Source organism: Polypterus senegalus, chromosome 10, assembly GCF_016835505.1.
Source record: "Polypterus senegalus isolate Bchr_013 chromosome 10, ASM1683550v1, whole genome shotgun sequence".
NCBI classification, from domain to species: domain Eukaryota; kingdom Metazoa; phylum Chordata; class Cladistia; order Polypteriformes; family Polypteridae; genus Polypterus; species Polypterus senegalus.
This window is the reverse complement of record NC_053163.1, coordinates 127,392,374-127,408,574: the sequence shown is the minus strand read 5'-3', so window position 1 is coordinate 127,408,574 and position 16,201 is coordinate 127,392,374.

Here is a 16,201-nt window from a genome sequence, read left to right as displayed (position 1 = left end):
AGATAGATAGATAGATAGATAGATAGATAGATAGATAGATAGATAGATAGATAGAGCATGCAAAAGTTTAGGCAGCCTTGCTTAAGTTGTCTCTTACTGTATATAATTAAGTGAGCAGATGAACTTATCACCAACAACCATAAAGTTACAGATGACACATTACTTTTCAGTATTTTATGCAAGATTAATGTATTGCTTTTGTTCGGTAATAGTGTACAGTGAATAAAGGAAAGAAACACCTTGCAAACATTTGGGCACACCAAGATATATGAGGTCTCAGATAACTTTTCCCAAGGTCTCAGATCTTAATTATGTCATTAGGGCTATGGCTTGTTCACAGTCATCTTTACAAAACCTCTGGTAATGCAAATTGTTTAAATTCTCTGACTCCTCAACCCTTGTCCCAGCAATCAACCTTGGGCTCCTCTAAGCAGCTGCCTAAATAAAATAAGCATTTACAGGCATGTTTCCTCAGTTTGTAATGTTATTAAGAAATGGCCGTTAACAAGAATGATGGTGGTTAAGTTGAGGTCTGGAAGACCAAGAAAACTTTCTGAAGGAACTGCTCGTTGGATCTCTAGAAAAGCAAATAAAATCACCCGTTTGACTGCAAAAGAACTTTAGGAAGGTTTAGCAGACTCTGTAGTGGTTGACTGTGCAGCCACATCTGAGCAAATATAATCTTCATGGTAGAACCAGCAGAAGAAAACCTTTCCTGTGCCCAAGCCACAACATCCAGTGCCTGACGTTTGCAAATGAACATCTAAATAAGCCTGATGCATTTTAGAAACAAGTCCGGTGGACGGATGAAGTCAAATTAGAACTTTTTGGCCACAAAATGCAAGGGTATGTTTGGAGCAAAAATGGGTACTGAATTCCAGGAAGAGGAACATATCTCCAACTATTAAGCATGGCGGTGAATCGATCATGCTTTGGGCTTGTGTTGCAGCCCGTGGCACAGGGAACATGCCATTGGTAGAGGGAAGAACATATTCAAATAAATACCAGCAAATTCTGGAAGCAAACATCACACCATCTGTAAAAAAGTTGAAATTAAAAAGAGAATGGGTCCTACAACAAGATAATGATCCAACACACCCCTCCAAAATCTACAATGGAACACCTCAAGAGGCACAAGCTGAAGGTTTTACCATGGCCCTCACTGTCCCCCAACCTAAACATCATTGAAAATCTGTGGATAGATCTCAAAAGAGCAGTGCATTCAACACGGCCCAAGAATCTTACAGAATTAGAAGCCGTTTGCAAGGGCAACTGAGTGAAAAAACCCCAGCAAAAAGTATTTACAAGCTGTGCCAAAGCACTTGCCAAAATAGTTAGTTTCTAAGTACTGACCATGTCAGGTGACCAAACTTTTGCTTTAGGTTCTTTAAATTTTTTTTGGTATTTTGTAGTTGTGAATAATGGAAATAAAAATTTAATCTTGCATATAATGCTGAAAAGAAATGTGTCATGTTTAACTTTATGCCTTTTGGTGACCAGTTCATCTTCTGCTTACTTAACTATTCCTAGTAACACACATTTTAAGCAAGGGTGCCAAAACATTTGCATTCCACTGTAGATAGAGTCTCTCCTTATTTTACCTTACATTGAGGAGGTCTAATTTATGCTTTTGGTGGTATCTGGTCTCCCTTGTGGAGTGTGCCTTGGATCTGTTTGCTTATTTTTCATAAAAGATCTGGGGAGCTGAAGACCGTGCCAATTTCTATGCAGTTAATTATACCATTCTACATTAATTGGCGGGGTTAATGTCAGTCTCTTCATCTCAACACATTTTAAATGTAGTTTCTCAAAACTAAAGACCCAGTTCAGTCACTTGAGCTCTCACAGTCTGCGTGAATCTTACATATTTTCTCTTTGTTCACATGGGTTTTATTTTGGTGACTATAGGTGCGGATGTAAGTGTGACATGGAGATTGTTCTTTTCTTGCATTTGATGTTTCCTTGACAGACTTTGACTTTTTTCTACACGATTACAGAAGAAAGAAAATGAATGTACAGTTGTGCTTGAAAGTTTGTGAACCCTTTAGAATTTTCTATATTTCTGCATAAATATGACCTAAAACATCATCAGATTTTCACTCGAGTCTTACAAATAGATAAAGAGAAACCAGTTAAACAAATGAGAAAAAATATTATACTTGGTCATTTATTTTATTAAGGAAAATGATCGAATATTACATATTTGTGAATGGCAAAAGTATGTGAACCTCTAGGATGATCAGTTAGTTTGAAGGTGAAATTCGAGTCAGGTGTTTTTAATCAATGGAATGACAATCAGGTGTGAGTGGGCACCCTGTGTTATTTAAAGAACAGGGATCTATCAAAGTCTGCTCTTCACAACACATGTTTGTGGAAGTGTATCATGGCACGAACAAAGGAGATTTCTGGGGACCTCAGAAAAAGAGTTGTTGATGCTCATCAGGCTGGAAAAGGTTACAAAACCATCTCTAAAGAGTTTGGACTCCACCAATCCACAGTCAGACAGATTGTGTACAAATGGAGGAAATTCAAGACCATTGTTACCCTCCCCAGGAGTGGTCGACCAACAAAGATCACTCCAAGAGCAAGGCGTGTAATAGTCGGCGAGGTCACAAAGGACCCCAGGGTAACTTCTAAGCAACTGAAGGCCTCTCTCACATTGGCTAATGTTCATGTTCATGAGTCCACCATCAGGAGAACACTGAACAACAATGGTGTGCATGGCAGGGTTGCAAGGAGAAAGCCACTGCTCTCCAAAAAAAACATTGCTGCTCATCTGCAGTTTGCTAAAGATCACGTGGACAAACCAGAAGGCTATTGGAAGAATGTTTTGTGGACAGATGAGACCAAAATAGAACTTTTTGGTTTAAATGAAAAGCATTATGTTTGGAGAGAGGAAAACACTGCATTCCAGCATAAGAACCTTATCCCATCTGTGAAACATGGTGGTGGTAGTATCATGGTTTGGGCCTGTTTTGCTGCATCTGGGCCAGGACGGCTTGCTTTCATTGATGGAACAATGAATTCTGAATTATATCAGAGAATTCTAAAGGAAAATGTCAGGACATCTGTCCATGAACTGAATCTCAAGAGAAGGTGGGTCATGCAGCAAGACAACGACCCTAAGCACACAAGTCGTTCTACCAAAGAATGGTTAAAGAAGAATAAAGTTAATGTTTTGGAATGGCCAAGTCAAAGTCCTGACCTTAATCCAATTGAAATGTTGTGGAAGGACCTGAAGCGAGCAGTTAATGTGAGGAAACCCACCAACATCCCAGAGTTGAAGCTGTTCTGTATGGAGGAATGGGATAAAATTCCTCCGAGCTGGTGTGCAGGAACGATCAAAAGTTACCGGAAATGTTTAATTGCAGTTATTGCTGCAAACGGGGGTCACACCAGATACTGAAAGCAAAGGTTCACATACTTTAGCCACTCACAAGTGTGTAATATTCGATCATTTTCCTTAATAAATAAATGACCAAGTATAATATGTTTGTCTCATTTGTTTAACTGGTTTCTCTTTATCTACTTTTAGGACTTGAGTGAAAATCTGATGATGTTTTAGGTTATATTTATGCAGAATATAGAAAATTCTAAAGGGTTCACAAACTTTCAAGCACAACTGTAGGTAATGGATGTAGCAAAGATTGTTTACCCTATACTGTAACAGTATAATTTTCCAAGGTTAGCTAATGGGTAGGTCCACAGGTGACAGATAGTGGAATTGCTTACAATGTGCATGTAAGGTAGGGACAAAAAAGGAAGGCAGATGCTGACCAAGGCAGCATCTTTAGCAGGGGAATTACAGGATGAAAGGCAGCATGATCCTTTTTCCTCTGAAATCTGAAAGGAGTAGAATCATAAGAGAGCAGTGAATATTGGCAGATAAAACAGAGGAGAGAAAGAGAGAGAGAGAGAATCAGTGAATTGCAATAGTGGGATATTCCCAGAACATGTGGAGAAAAGTGCACTGTGAATTAAGGGAATACTGTGGACAGACTGGGTCAGAAACTAAACCCATCAGAAAATGCTTTCTAGGATAGTGATAAATTCTATTAATAGTTTTATATTGGATGTGTTGATAATGAGAGTTTCTGGAGGAATTTCTGATGTCTTTGAAAACTGTTTTCCATATAATGACACTTGTGCATTTGCACGTCTGGTTTGAACATTGCAGTGTAGGCCAGTAAAGAGGTACAAAAAGTCCAATACCATATGTCCCCTTAAGGCACCATCTCATTACATGATATTTCCAGAGACTGCCAGATACAGGCTTCATTTGTATAACCTTAATGAGTTAGAGACAGTTGTGGTGCATTTCTGTGATTGGTGATCATATAGTCTAACCCTGTAGACTCCAGTCCAACCAGTCTCGGTCTCACCCTAACAAAATCAAGCAGGCTTAATTTTGTCTTTAGCCACTGGGGAAGGGTTCTCTATGTGCATGAAATCTGCCACTGATGGCTCACCTGGAAGTACAATTCAAAAAATGCAGCCATGAGAAATAAGGAACACAGGTATTTTGAACCTTGTAATCAGAAAAACCAGGTTTATCTGTCTGATGTCTTGTGCGTTACATTCCACAAAAAATAGAAAAAAGAAGAAAAGTGCTGAGATAGTGGCTGAACTTGCATTACTTGGGAGCATTTGTACAGTACCTGCTCTGTCAGGTAGCACATTACTGGCTGTCAGAAAATGGAATAAATGCACAATATTTTGGAAAAATGAAATTGTGCTGGAAAGTCATCACAGAATCATCTAATTTGTCATCCCCTGCAATTTCTAGTCAGATAACCTAATATCCACAGACAACTCTATTCATCAAGTTTGACATCCCCTCCAACTAGAAGTAATGTAAAGAATCACCAGCTTTAAAGGTAGCCATAGTTAAAAAAAAAAAAAAGGAATGAAATCAGGAATGGATTCATTACAATACATTATACTGACAAAAAGTGGCATCTTGATCTTTACTCAAGATTAGGAGGTCTGCCTTATGGTGCAAAAATTTCAAAAACCATCCACTGAGGCCTTTGTGTGCTACTTCCACTTCATGGAAAAGAAGGCAGCAGTATGATGCTGCATTTTCAAAGTAGTGAAAAAAGAACAGGACTGAAGGGAATCATTAGCTGGCATTGTGCTGTGCAGCCAGCAGTTAGATGGGTGCTCCTACTAGACAGTCTTTCAGACTTGTGTTCAAGTCATGCTGCTTGTGCAGTCTGTGTGCCTAGTCTTCTCCTGACAGCATGACCTGGTGTCACCCATGGACACAAACTGGGCTGTCCTTCCGTACTACAGTGCCCAGTATGAACTGTGGGTTTCTGTGCTGGGTCTAAGCCAGAGGAACATTGCCATCTATCATTTTGAAGGAGGAACTGCACTTGCCGAACAGCATCCCTCTGACCATCCATTATTCATTCACCTCAATTGGCATAGTAACTGATAACCACTCTAGCCAGGTCACACTTCATGCATAATGTCCATTCATTACCAGGGCCAGGATTCATCCCTCATCCCAAGTGGGGGAAAGCTAAGTGCTCCTACTAGACAGTCCCAGAGTCTTGTTTTCAAGTCATGCTGTTTGTGTAGTCTAAACCTGAAGTGTTGCTGTTTCAATTGAGTTAGTTAATAGCTAATTGTAGATGCCCTGTTGAATGGACTGGCATCTTGAACGGGATGAGGGATGAATCCTGGCTTTGGTTATGAATGGACATTATACATGAAGTGTGAACCGACTGGAGTGGTTATCGATTACTATGCCAATCAAGGTGAATGAATAACGGATGGTCAGAGGGATACTGTACAGCAAGTGCCGTTCCTCCTTCAAAATGATGGATGGCAGTGTTCCATTGGCTTAGTCCCAGCACAGACACCCACAGGACATGCTGGGCAGTGTAGTTCAGAAGTATTGCCCAGTTTGTGTTTATGGGTGCCACCAAGAGAAGACCTCCTTGTTTTGTGGGACTTCACCCTGATCCTGAAGTGCTTCCATTGTCCAATACTATGGCACTGGAAGTACTCCAGTGTTTTGCATTAAAGTAAAGAGTTTAAGGAGCAAGAATTTAATTATATATTGTGTTCACTAAGGAGAAGCCTGTAAAAAGTATTTCTTGAATAAAGTGATATGTGTTATGAACCCAAGACGGTCTTGGTGCAATTGTGTTTGGGGTTTGGGGCTCAGTAGCTCCTCTACTGGCCACACTAATATATTTTCCTGGGCAGCTGGTAGCTGGGAGGCTCTCAGTTTACTTAACATTTAAATCTATATTGTATTTTGTCAGATGATGATGATGTCAGAGAGTATCATAATGACCTGATACCATTCTGGACAGATCAGGAACCGACATCCTAATGTTTGATTGACTGTAGTTCCACAAAGTGCTTCTTCCACCCTTTAACAATATGCCCAGTAAAGAGATTGATTTTGTATGTATTTCTCAACTTGGTGACATAGCGGTGCAGTGGAAGTGCTGCTACCTCACATCAGGGTATAGATGCATCCTGTGTGGAGTTTGTATGTTCTCCCCAGGTCTTCATGAGTTTACTTTGCATGCTCTGGTTTGCTCCTTCAGTCCAAAGACATGCAGGTTAGGTGGATTGATAAAACTAAATTTGCCCTACTGAATGTCTGTGGCACCCTGCCTAGGGATTATTTCTGCCTTGTACCCGATGATTGCTGAGATAGACTCCAGTTGTCCCATCACCCTGCTCCGGATAACTAAGCTAGGAAAATGAATAAACTCAATGAACAAATGAATTTTTCAGTACTTCTGAGGAAGTATGTATGTACAAATCTCCTTGTATTATGCACATGTAACAATACAGTATATTTGACTTGATCAGCCTGGGTGACATCGTGCCTGCAATTCCTGAATCACTGAACATCTTTGAGTCTATCTGGAACTCATTCTCCATGGCCTCACCCAACTCCACCCACACATACTGTATGTTTTTGCTTCTTCCACTATTGCAGCTACTATATTTTTGGCCTGCCATTGCCTCTCAGCCCAATCTGAAGGTCCTCTTACTGACATTGCACACATGGCCTCTTCCTTCAATTTGACAGCTATTGCTGATTTCCACCAATGGGAGCTAGGGCTGACACCACAACAGGCCCAAACAGCCTTTTGCCCACTGCTTCTTGCAGCTGCGTGCACAAATGGTGTCTTGAACAGGGTTTATTCAGACACCCTGTATTTGATCTCTCCAAATGCAGAAACAATTTCTCCAGAGGTGAGAGTTGAACTCATTCTGAACAGAGGCATCTGCTAGTCATCCCCAGCACAACCTCACTACATGTTTGGGCCCTCAATGCCAGTCCAAGGGATGCACCACCTTCATGAGCTAGCTCACCACCAAGTGGTGATCAGTTGACAGCTTAGCACTTCTTCTTACCCTAGTGTCTTCATACAGCCTCAGATCAGATAACACCACTCCTAAATCAATAATAGACATTTAGTCCAAGGTATACTAATGTTCATCGTTGTGTTCAAATATGGTATTTTGCATGGACAATTCATGAATAGTCCAGAATTCCAATAACAATTCACCTCTCTGAATCAGATCAGGAAAGGTGTTCTTCCAATCACACCCTTTAAAGTATACTGTATGTACCATACTCCATATGAGCATTGAGGTCTCTCAGTATGTATGAGGTATCCTTTTGATTGCCAAATTCCATATTTCTAAAAAGGATGACTACCCCAAATAGTCAAATGTTTACCCTCTTTAACTCAAAGTTGCATTAAAGAAGCACTTATGTCCAGCATAACAAAATACAAGATATGGCACATAGCTGTGGTCTTGCATCTTCTTTTAGGTCAGCATGCAGTCTCTCCTATGGAGACATCTCCAGCTTGGAGTTTGCCAGATGGCATTTAAAGGACTCTGAAAGAAAGAGGGAGATGGTTCTCTGGTCTGATGAGACAAAAATTTAAATTTTCTCTAACTCTAAGCACTATGTCTGTCAAAGACTAGGAACTACTCATCACCCACCTAATACCTTCCCTGTGGTGAAGTGTGGTGGTGGCAGCATCATGCCGCGGGAGTGCTTGTCAGCAGCAGGGACATGAGACTGGTGACAAACTGAGGGAAGGATGAATGCATTCAAATGCAGAGAGGTCTTTGAAGAAAACCTGCTCCAGTGTGCACACAACCTCACATTGGGGAGACAGTTGACCTTCAGCATGACAATGACATATAAGTATATCAACAAAATAATGCTGGAGTGGCTTTGGGACAAGTCTCTGACTGTCCTTGAGAGGTTAAGCTGAAAGCCAAGACATAGCCCCCATTGAACATCTGTGGAAAGACTCGAAGATGGCAGTTTACAGATGCTTCTTATTTAATGTAATGGTGATGGAGAGCATCTCTCAGGAAGAATTGGATAAACTTCCCAAATCAAGGTATGCAAAGCTGATAGAGACTTATCCAAGACGACTTAATAGTGTAATTGCTACCAGAGATGCTTCCACAATGTACTGAATTAAGGTTGTGAATACCTTAATGAATGCCAGATTTCAGTTTTTGATTTTTAATAAATCTGAAAACCTATATATATATATATATATATATATATATATATATATATATATATATATATATATATATATATTGAGTCAAAATGATGTTAACATTTGAATGGTGGAAACAATTTATTTACAAAACATACTTCATATGTGAAAGATGAGTCACAGGAATGTCTCAACCTGTTGGCCATCATGTTCAACACAGTACAGTATATATCTATACTCTAAACACAGAGCTCCCTTTCCATGCTCAAAGCAGTTTATGGATGTTTAAATGGTGGTAAAAGGAACAGATGTATGCAGAAAAACAAAAACACACATTAGGTGTGCTGTGTTGGAATCCTGAACCTGGTCATTTTATGTGAGAAGGCTGCATGTGCTTCCCATACCTTTGATGGATTTCCTCCTAACACTTGTAGATTCTAAACTGGTCCCACACTGCATGTGCAACAGGCATTGCAGTGGACAGTAGCCTTGTTGAATGCTGTTTGTTGCTTTGTGCACAGATGTGCTGAGGTAAGCTTTGGTGCTTGTGAAACTGAACTGGATTAGGTGGGGTTGAGAGTGGTACAAACTATGTTGAAATTCTATAACATTTATATACAACTGACAACACTAAAGGAAATAGTAGTTTTTTTTTTAATGTGCTAAATAAAAAATGAAAATTTAATAGCGGCACTATACACATTGAAATATCAAGGTTTACATAAATCATACTGTATATTGCAGCTCATCTGGTATGTAATTAATTATAGTGCGTTTAAAAAAAAATAACTCACGTTTGAAACTAAATGATAATGGCCAGCATGTTCTTTATTATTCTCAAACGGCAGAATATAGTGTCAGGCCAGAAAGTCACCAGTGATCGAATGATATGGCTATAGCGCTATACTGTATTTGGAAGTGCTCCCCCTACCGACCTAGCAGGAGAATGTCGAGCTTGACCCGGTTAGTAAAACACTTGAGTTCCGTCTAGCGCGTTTACACAAGAGCGCTTGTAGAGCACAACGTGCCACTCGATTCAGAAACTCCGTCAATAAAGATAACTAAAACAGTTACAGTATTATCTATTCTATAGCATTCAGTCAAATATTTTTGTGTTTCGGACATAACGACACTGATGAAAAACTACAGCATTAGAATATTGATTTTTACTTAAAAGCATACTCCTTTAATGAGAAAAGAGCATTCACCATCTCGCCCACCCAGTGGCGTAGCTAGGGCGGAGTGGAGGTGGCAGTATTATTGGCCAAAAGGCTCATTACAATTCGTGTGTAAGCAGCAGGGTTCGGGAAAATATCACTCATGAATGAAAAAAGTAACATTCTCTGATTTTTGTCTACAAATGCTTCAAAAATAATTTTCAGACTGTCCTTCTGTGACGGCATCAGGCACAGCAGTTGAAATGTATGAGGCAATAACAAAAATAAACATAAACATTACACCGATAATAATTTCTAGGAAGATAAACAACTAATTTACAATTTATTATTTTGTTTCGTTATCAATCCGAATGCGTTCTTGCTCTGCGCAGAAAACATCCCCAACTATCACTTGTACACTACACTGGTTGTGGTTTTCTTAATTATATTAAACTAATAATTAGAACACGGCTTATCAGTGCGTCTATACTATATTCTTGTCTAGTTGATGCTTATAAATAATTATATGTGAAAAATTACTTCTGTTTCTCTACATATGAATAAATCTATGCAAAATGTGTCTTAATTTTTCTCTATACGTCATTTTAATTTTCTATTTAAATAGGTTAACATATTCATATATGTTGGAGGACGGCACATTGAAGCACCGCCCTGCTCCGAGCGGCACGAACTCTAGCTAGGTTACTGCTCTCACCCCGCCATTCTTTTCAGTTCATATCCACCTAACGTCTCCTTGTCTGAACTTTGATTCACACTAGAAGTCATTCCATACACCTACCCACATTTCTGAACCAAATTTTCCATTTAAGGTTTCTGGAGAAGGGATGCTTATTCCAAATCGGGAGGAGTAGGTAAGTAACCAGCCACGGCTGGACACACGTTGTTTTGCTCACATCAACGGTGATATAGACCTACTCACTGCTTGAAGCTGAGGGATGAATGGTATTTCAGAGCAATGCCATAAGGGAACCATTTTTAGCACCATCAGATCAACTTTATGGAATTCTAACCATTGAGCTTTGCATCTGTATTGAGCTGTGCAGAACTTTCTCCTTCCATGTCACACCTGACTGGACATGCCAAAATGTGATCACGTCTCTTTTTTCCTGTCAAGGACACAGGCCCTTCTTTAGTCATCACTCCACCCAATTGGTTAATATTACTTTTGGCTTGGCCTGTGAATCACTTCTGCTCTGTCTTCCGTTTGTATAAAGTTCACTTGTGGCATAACACAGAGCATGTATGTTAGCATAATATTAAAAAAAAAAATCTAATTTTCTTTTTTCTACCAAGCAGGTCAATGCATTTTTGATGTATCCCCTAAATCAGGCATGTCAAACTCACTACCATTGGTGGGCCGCTTTGACTGCCATACGTGCATCAGTGGGCCGCACTGTAACAAATACTATTATACTACTGTATTATACACAGTTACTGCAGCTTTCTTTCCAATACTGAAAACTTTAAAAAAATGTAACACTTAAAGTTTAAAGTTTAAATAAAAGCAATTTATTTCCATACACTCTCCATGCAACAACGTACAATTAGAGTCTTAGCCTCTTAGCTAGGTCCTTATATTATTATATTATATTCATTAATTATATAGGAGTCTTAAAGTGTGAGATCTATTTCTATTGTCCCGACACTTGGCATCTCTTGTTAGTAACCAGTTAGTCAATATCAGGCTTGAAATCTTGTGCAGCTGCAACTTTTATGAGGGATGAAAGGTGCTCGACAGTAAATCTTGAGCGATGTGGGGTTTTGGTAGCTTTCATTAACGAAAACAATTGCTCACAAAGTTAAGTACTTCCGAACATCGACAGTACTGCCGATGCCAACTTATGGATCTGCACATACGGGGGTGGCAGATAAGCATACAAGCCTGGCACATCAACCTCATTGTATTTTGCCTTCAGAATAGAATCTGACTGCAGTTCAATCAATTCCATTTGGATATTCTCAGGCACATCCTCAACGTTGTAAGAGAACAGCGCAAAGTCCTGTTCGTGTGAACTGAAATCATGAAAACGCTCACTGAATTCATTGCTCAGTAATTCAAGTTGGAAAACAAATCCTCCAAAAATCTAATTTTACTTTACTAAGTTTACTTCAAAGTTTATATTGTAAAATAAGCCGATATGCAAAAAGCCACCTGACCTACACTAATTTTGCAAATTCAAAACCACAAGAATATGTTAATAAACAACTCACCAACTCCTCGCGTCCACTTCAGATCTTCAGCTGTAGTCTGCACTAACTGTTCGTTACAATACTAGCACAAAATTGCATAAAACTAGAGCAAACAAACGTGAAAATATGCAAGCTATTACTACCCGTGATGGTCAGTTCTGCTCAGCGGCCAGTCTCAGCCCAGCCAGTAGTGTAACCTAGCAGGGGTGGCTCTAAGCTCATGGTGGCCCTGGGCAGAGAAAGAATCGGTGGCCCCTTCACTCGCCAATGTCAATATGGTATCTTATGCACGGTGGATGGCCACGTCTGTTGCAGACACTGTATAGCCACCTCGTGCTCATGACACGTTGCTATATGCGCGTGTCCGTAACTTGAAATCAAGTGGTGGCCCATAATATTCTCATTACGGCAGAACGTTATAATACTACATATAGCTTACTGCTCCGACTCTAGCGACATTATTAAATACAGCATACTAGTTTACAAGAAACACAATGTTTTTCGGCCACATTGCCGTCAACTGTGTCGTTATTTTCTCTTTCTGTTTTATATTCAATATACAGTATATTGGTGTGGCGGCCCTGTGCAGGTGCACAGTTTGCACATGCCTAAGGCCGCCCCTGCTGCCTGCTGCCCACTGCTGCAGTAGCCTAGCACTTCAGTTGTGACGTTGCGGCTCATTAACTTTGGTCAAGGCTCGTGGGTATACTAACAGATGACGTTTCCGGTACCGTAATGCCATGGGAAAACACGCTTTTGTCAGAAGGCAGAAATGATTCGATCACAAACGATAGTAATCATTTTGTACAAGTTCAGTGCTAACTAGGATCTGTCATGCAGGCCTTGACTTTGATTTACCATCCTAAAAATTTTCAGCTTTTTAACTAAACAGGAAATAGTGATTTTATTGATGAGTGAGTCAGTCAGTCAGCTTTGCGTTATATGTATATAGATTTCAAGAATATTTTAATTCTCTTGTAGGTGGTGTTTTTCAGTCTCCACCCTATATCTAATGCATATTAAATATTTGTACACTTTTCTTTACAAATTTTAAACTTTTGCAAGTCCCTCTTGTACCTCTTGCTATGCATGTCTACTGATCAAATGCCTGGATATCAATATGGCTCACTATGTCTATTTGTTGTTGGTTGTACAGTAAGCTCATAGGCTGCTAGGTCTCAGCCTGCCTTCTCTACAGGGCACCACTCCAGCGCGGTGTCACATGCCCCTGGCCCTTTGCCCTGCTGTTTCCTCATGCTAAATTGCCAATCATGAATTGACTTTCCCCCCTCTCTAGTAAAGTTTTTTATTTGTCCTGTACCTCCTAACATGATTCTTTGAATGATCGATTAAAACACATAGACCTTTAGCCTACAGAACACCATTTGGGTTATAAACAGCACAAGATGTGCACATTGCAATGTGGCCTGTGCTGCGTGTGAGGATGTTAACCAATCAAATCTCAAATAAAGATCATTTGTTATTGCTATTATGATGCTGTTGCACTTTAGCATACTGCCATTCCACTCAACAGTTTATGTGTTAACCAAATATAAAGTTACTGGGTCAATCAGAAAAAAGATATTAATTATTAGGAAAAATATTCAAGCATTAATACCCAGAAACCAATCATACACTCAGTGAAAATTGGGAATGAAACTGTAAAGCAACTTTTGTGGAACAGGAAATCAGTTATCTAGTGAGAGGAAAAGCTCAAGTTACAAAGAAAACTGAAAATTCCCTTTGGACTTTAGTAGTTATTGACCTTTCACTTAACCTTCAGAATGTTCGCCTTCCTCACTATGCCCTAGGCTGGGACTATAATTAAGTCAGTGATGTCAACTTTTGACATTAATGGCTTGCGTGAACGAATGATTCTAAATACATTACTCCAATAGTGAACCCTGTAATGTTATAATGTTTTTTGTTTTATGTGGCAAAATGATATTTATAATGAGTCAATATAATGTATTCCACAAGTCACTGCAATACAGAAAAGTGCCACTGCGTCACCATTTTATTTACACATGGGCAAAATCTGTGCATGACATTCAACATTTTAAATAAAACAAACATGTAAACCCTGCAACATGATAAATTAAATAACATTAATGGTAACATGGTAAATTAAATAATATTAATGAGAATGTTATAAGCCTTTTTTACTTAAGGGTATCAATTGTTAGGGATGCAGGAGTCTCAGCAGCATCAGATGCAAGGCAGAAACCAACCCAGATGTGGCTTTGCTGGGCACACCCACTATTGGTCAGCTTAGTGTTGTCAATGTCAATGTCAAATTTATTTATATAGCACATTTAAAACAACATAGGAATGCTGTGGCCAAAGTGCTTTACGATAATAGAATAAAAGAAAAACATGCAATTAACACGAATAACATAAATAGAAATAAAATAAATGAACATAAATAAAATAAAGAATAAATAGAAGTAATGTTACATAATCACAATGAGGAAACCATCAGTATTACTGAAGGTCACGGAATGCAAGTGAATAGAAATGAGTCTTTAATCTCGTTTTGAACAGTTCAATTGTAGACGACTCCTTTATGTGATGAGGTAAAGAGTTCCATAGGTGAGGAGCAGCAGATGCCCTGTCCCCTTTAGTTTTACACTTGGTATGAGGGACAACAAGAGACAACTGATCAGAAGGTCTAAGCACGGCTGGTGTAAAACACACAATTTGGTTAAATAGGCAGGAGAAAGCCCATGTAAAGATTTAAAAACTAGCAACAAGATTTTAAAATCAAATCGAAAACTGACAGGCAGTCAGTGTAAAGAAGCTAATATTGGAGAAACAGAATCAGACTTTCTTGCCTCAACCAAAAAGGGAGCGACATCATTCTGGACCAACTGTAACCTGCGTATCAGGGATTTGCTAATCCTATAATATATCGAGTTGCAGTATTCAAGGCAAGAGAAGATAAAAACATGAGTAGCTTTCTCAAGATCCTTGTAAGATAAAAAGTCTTGATCTTACCTAAAAGACGAAGCTGGAAAAAGCAACATTTGACTACAGAATTAATCTGTTTCTCAAAAGAGAGGTTACTGTCAAAGATAACGCCAAGATTGCGGACTTGAGGTTTGCAAAAGACAGAGAAGGAGCCGAGAAGTCCAAGACCAATATAGACTTTAGCTGATGGACCCACTATAAGCACCTCCATTTTATTTTGATTCAGATCAATAAAATTATTAGCCATCCAGGATCTTAGTTCAAAAAGACAGTTGTGCAGTTCATTCATTGCAGAGTTGCAGATGGGAATATAAACCGGTGTATCATCACCATAGCAGTGAAAATGCTATGCTCCAATAGGGTGAAGGTATATAGAGAACAAAAATAGGACCCAAAAGTGTTGGGAATTAACCCAATGTAAATCTTTTGGATTTGGATGTAAAAGAAGAGTAACTTGATAGAAATACACATAGAAATGGAATTAATGGTCAAACTGGTCCAGGATGTGATCCCAGGATTCTGAAGCCGTGAAGTAGCAGATATAACCTTTATGCCACCATCCCTTCTGACATGTAACTGTTTTAAATTCCAATCTGACTGAAGGGTTCTGTGAAAGTGTCAAACTTAGGTTTTGGTTATTATGAATTAGTTCATAAGATCTCTACCAGAAACAGCTATGGATTGAGAGCACCTTGTAAAAGCATCTTATGGGATATCCATTAATCGCTTAATTAGAAGAGGCAGAAGAAAACTGAATATATTGCATGAAATTTCTCTATTTACATTATATGACCAAAAATATTTTGACAGGCCAAAAAGTATTGAGTTTGGGTGTTTCAGCTTCATCCATTGTTAACATATCCTTAACATTAAGCAAAAAGTCATACAATCTCTGTTGACAAGTATTGACAGTAGAGAGAGTCATGCTGAAGAAACTAGTCACACTTGTTCTTGTGCATGTTGTGTTTCAAATCTAGTAACCAAGTAATTATTTTTGAGGTCATTCAAACTTAAATTCATCTCTCCATTATCCAACTAGTTCAGGGTCATGGGGAGTGGATTCCTACTGTGGCAACTTTAGGCCCAAGGTAGGAACCAGCCTTGTTCATGGTAGCATTCCATTGCAGGGCATGTTAACTTTATCCTATGAATTGTTAGCAAACCATAGTATCCAGAAACAAATTCCACACATACAACCTGCAATTTGAAGTTAGGATATTGGACCTGAGGGTGTGTCATCTTACGTAAATTCAATTACATTATTTTTCAACCTTCTGAATGTGTGCAGCCTATTTTCTGCCTGTAAATCATAGGGGGAAGAAGGAATAGATTTGTCACTATGAAGAGATAATT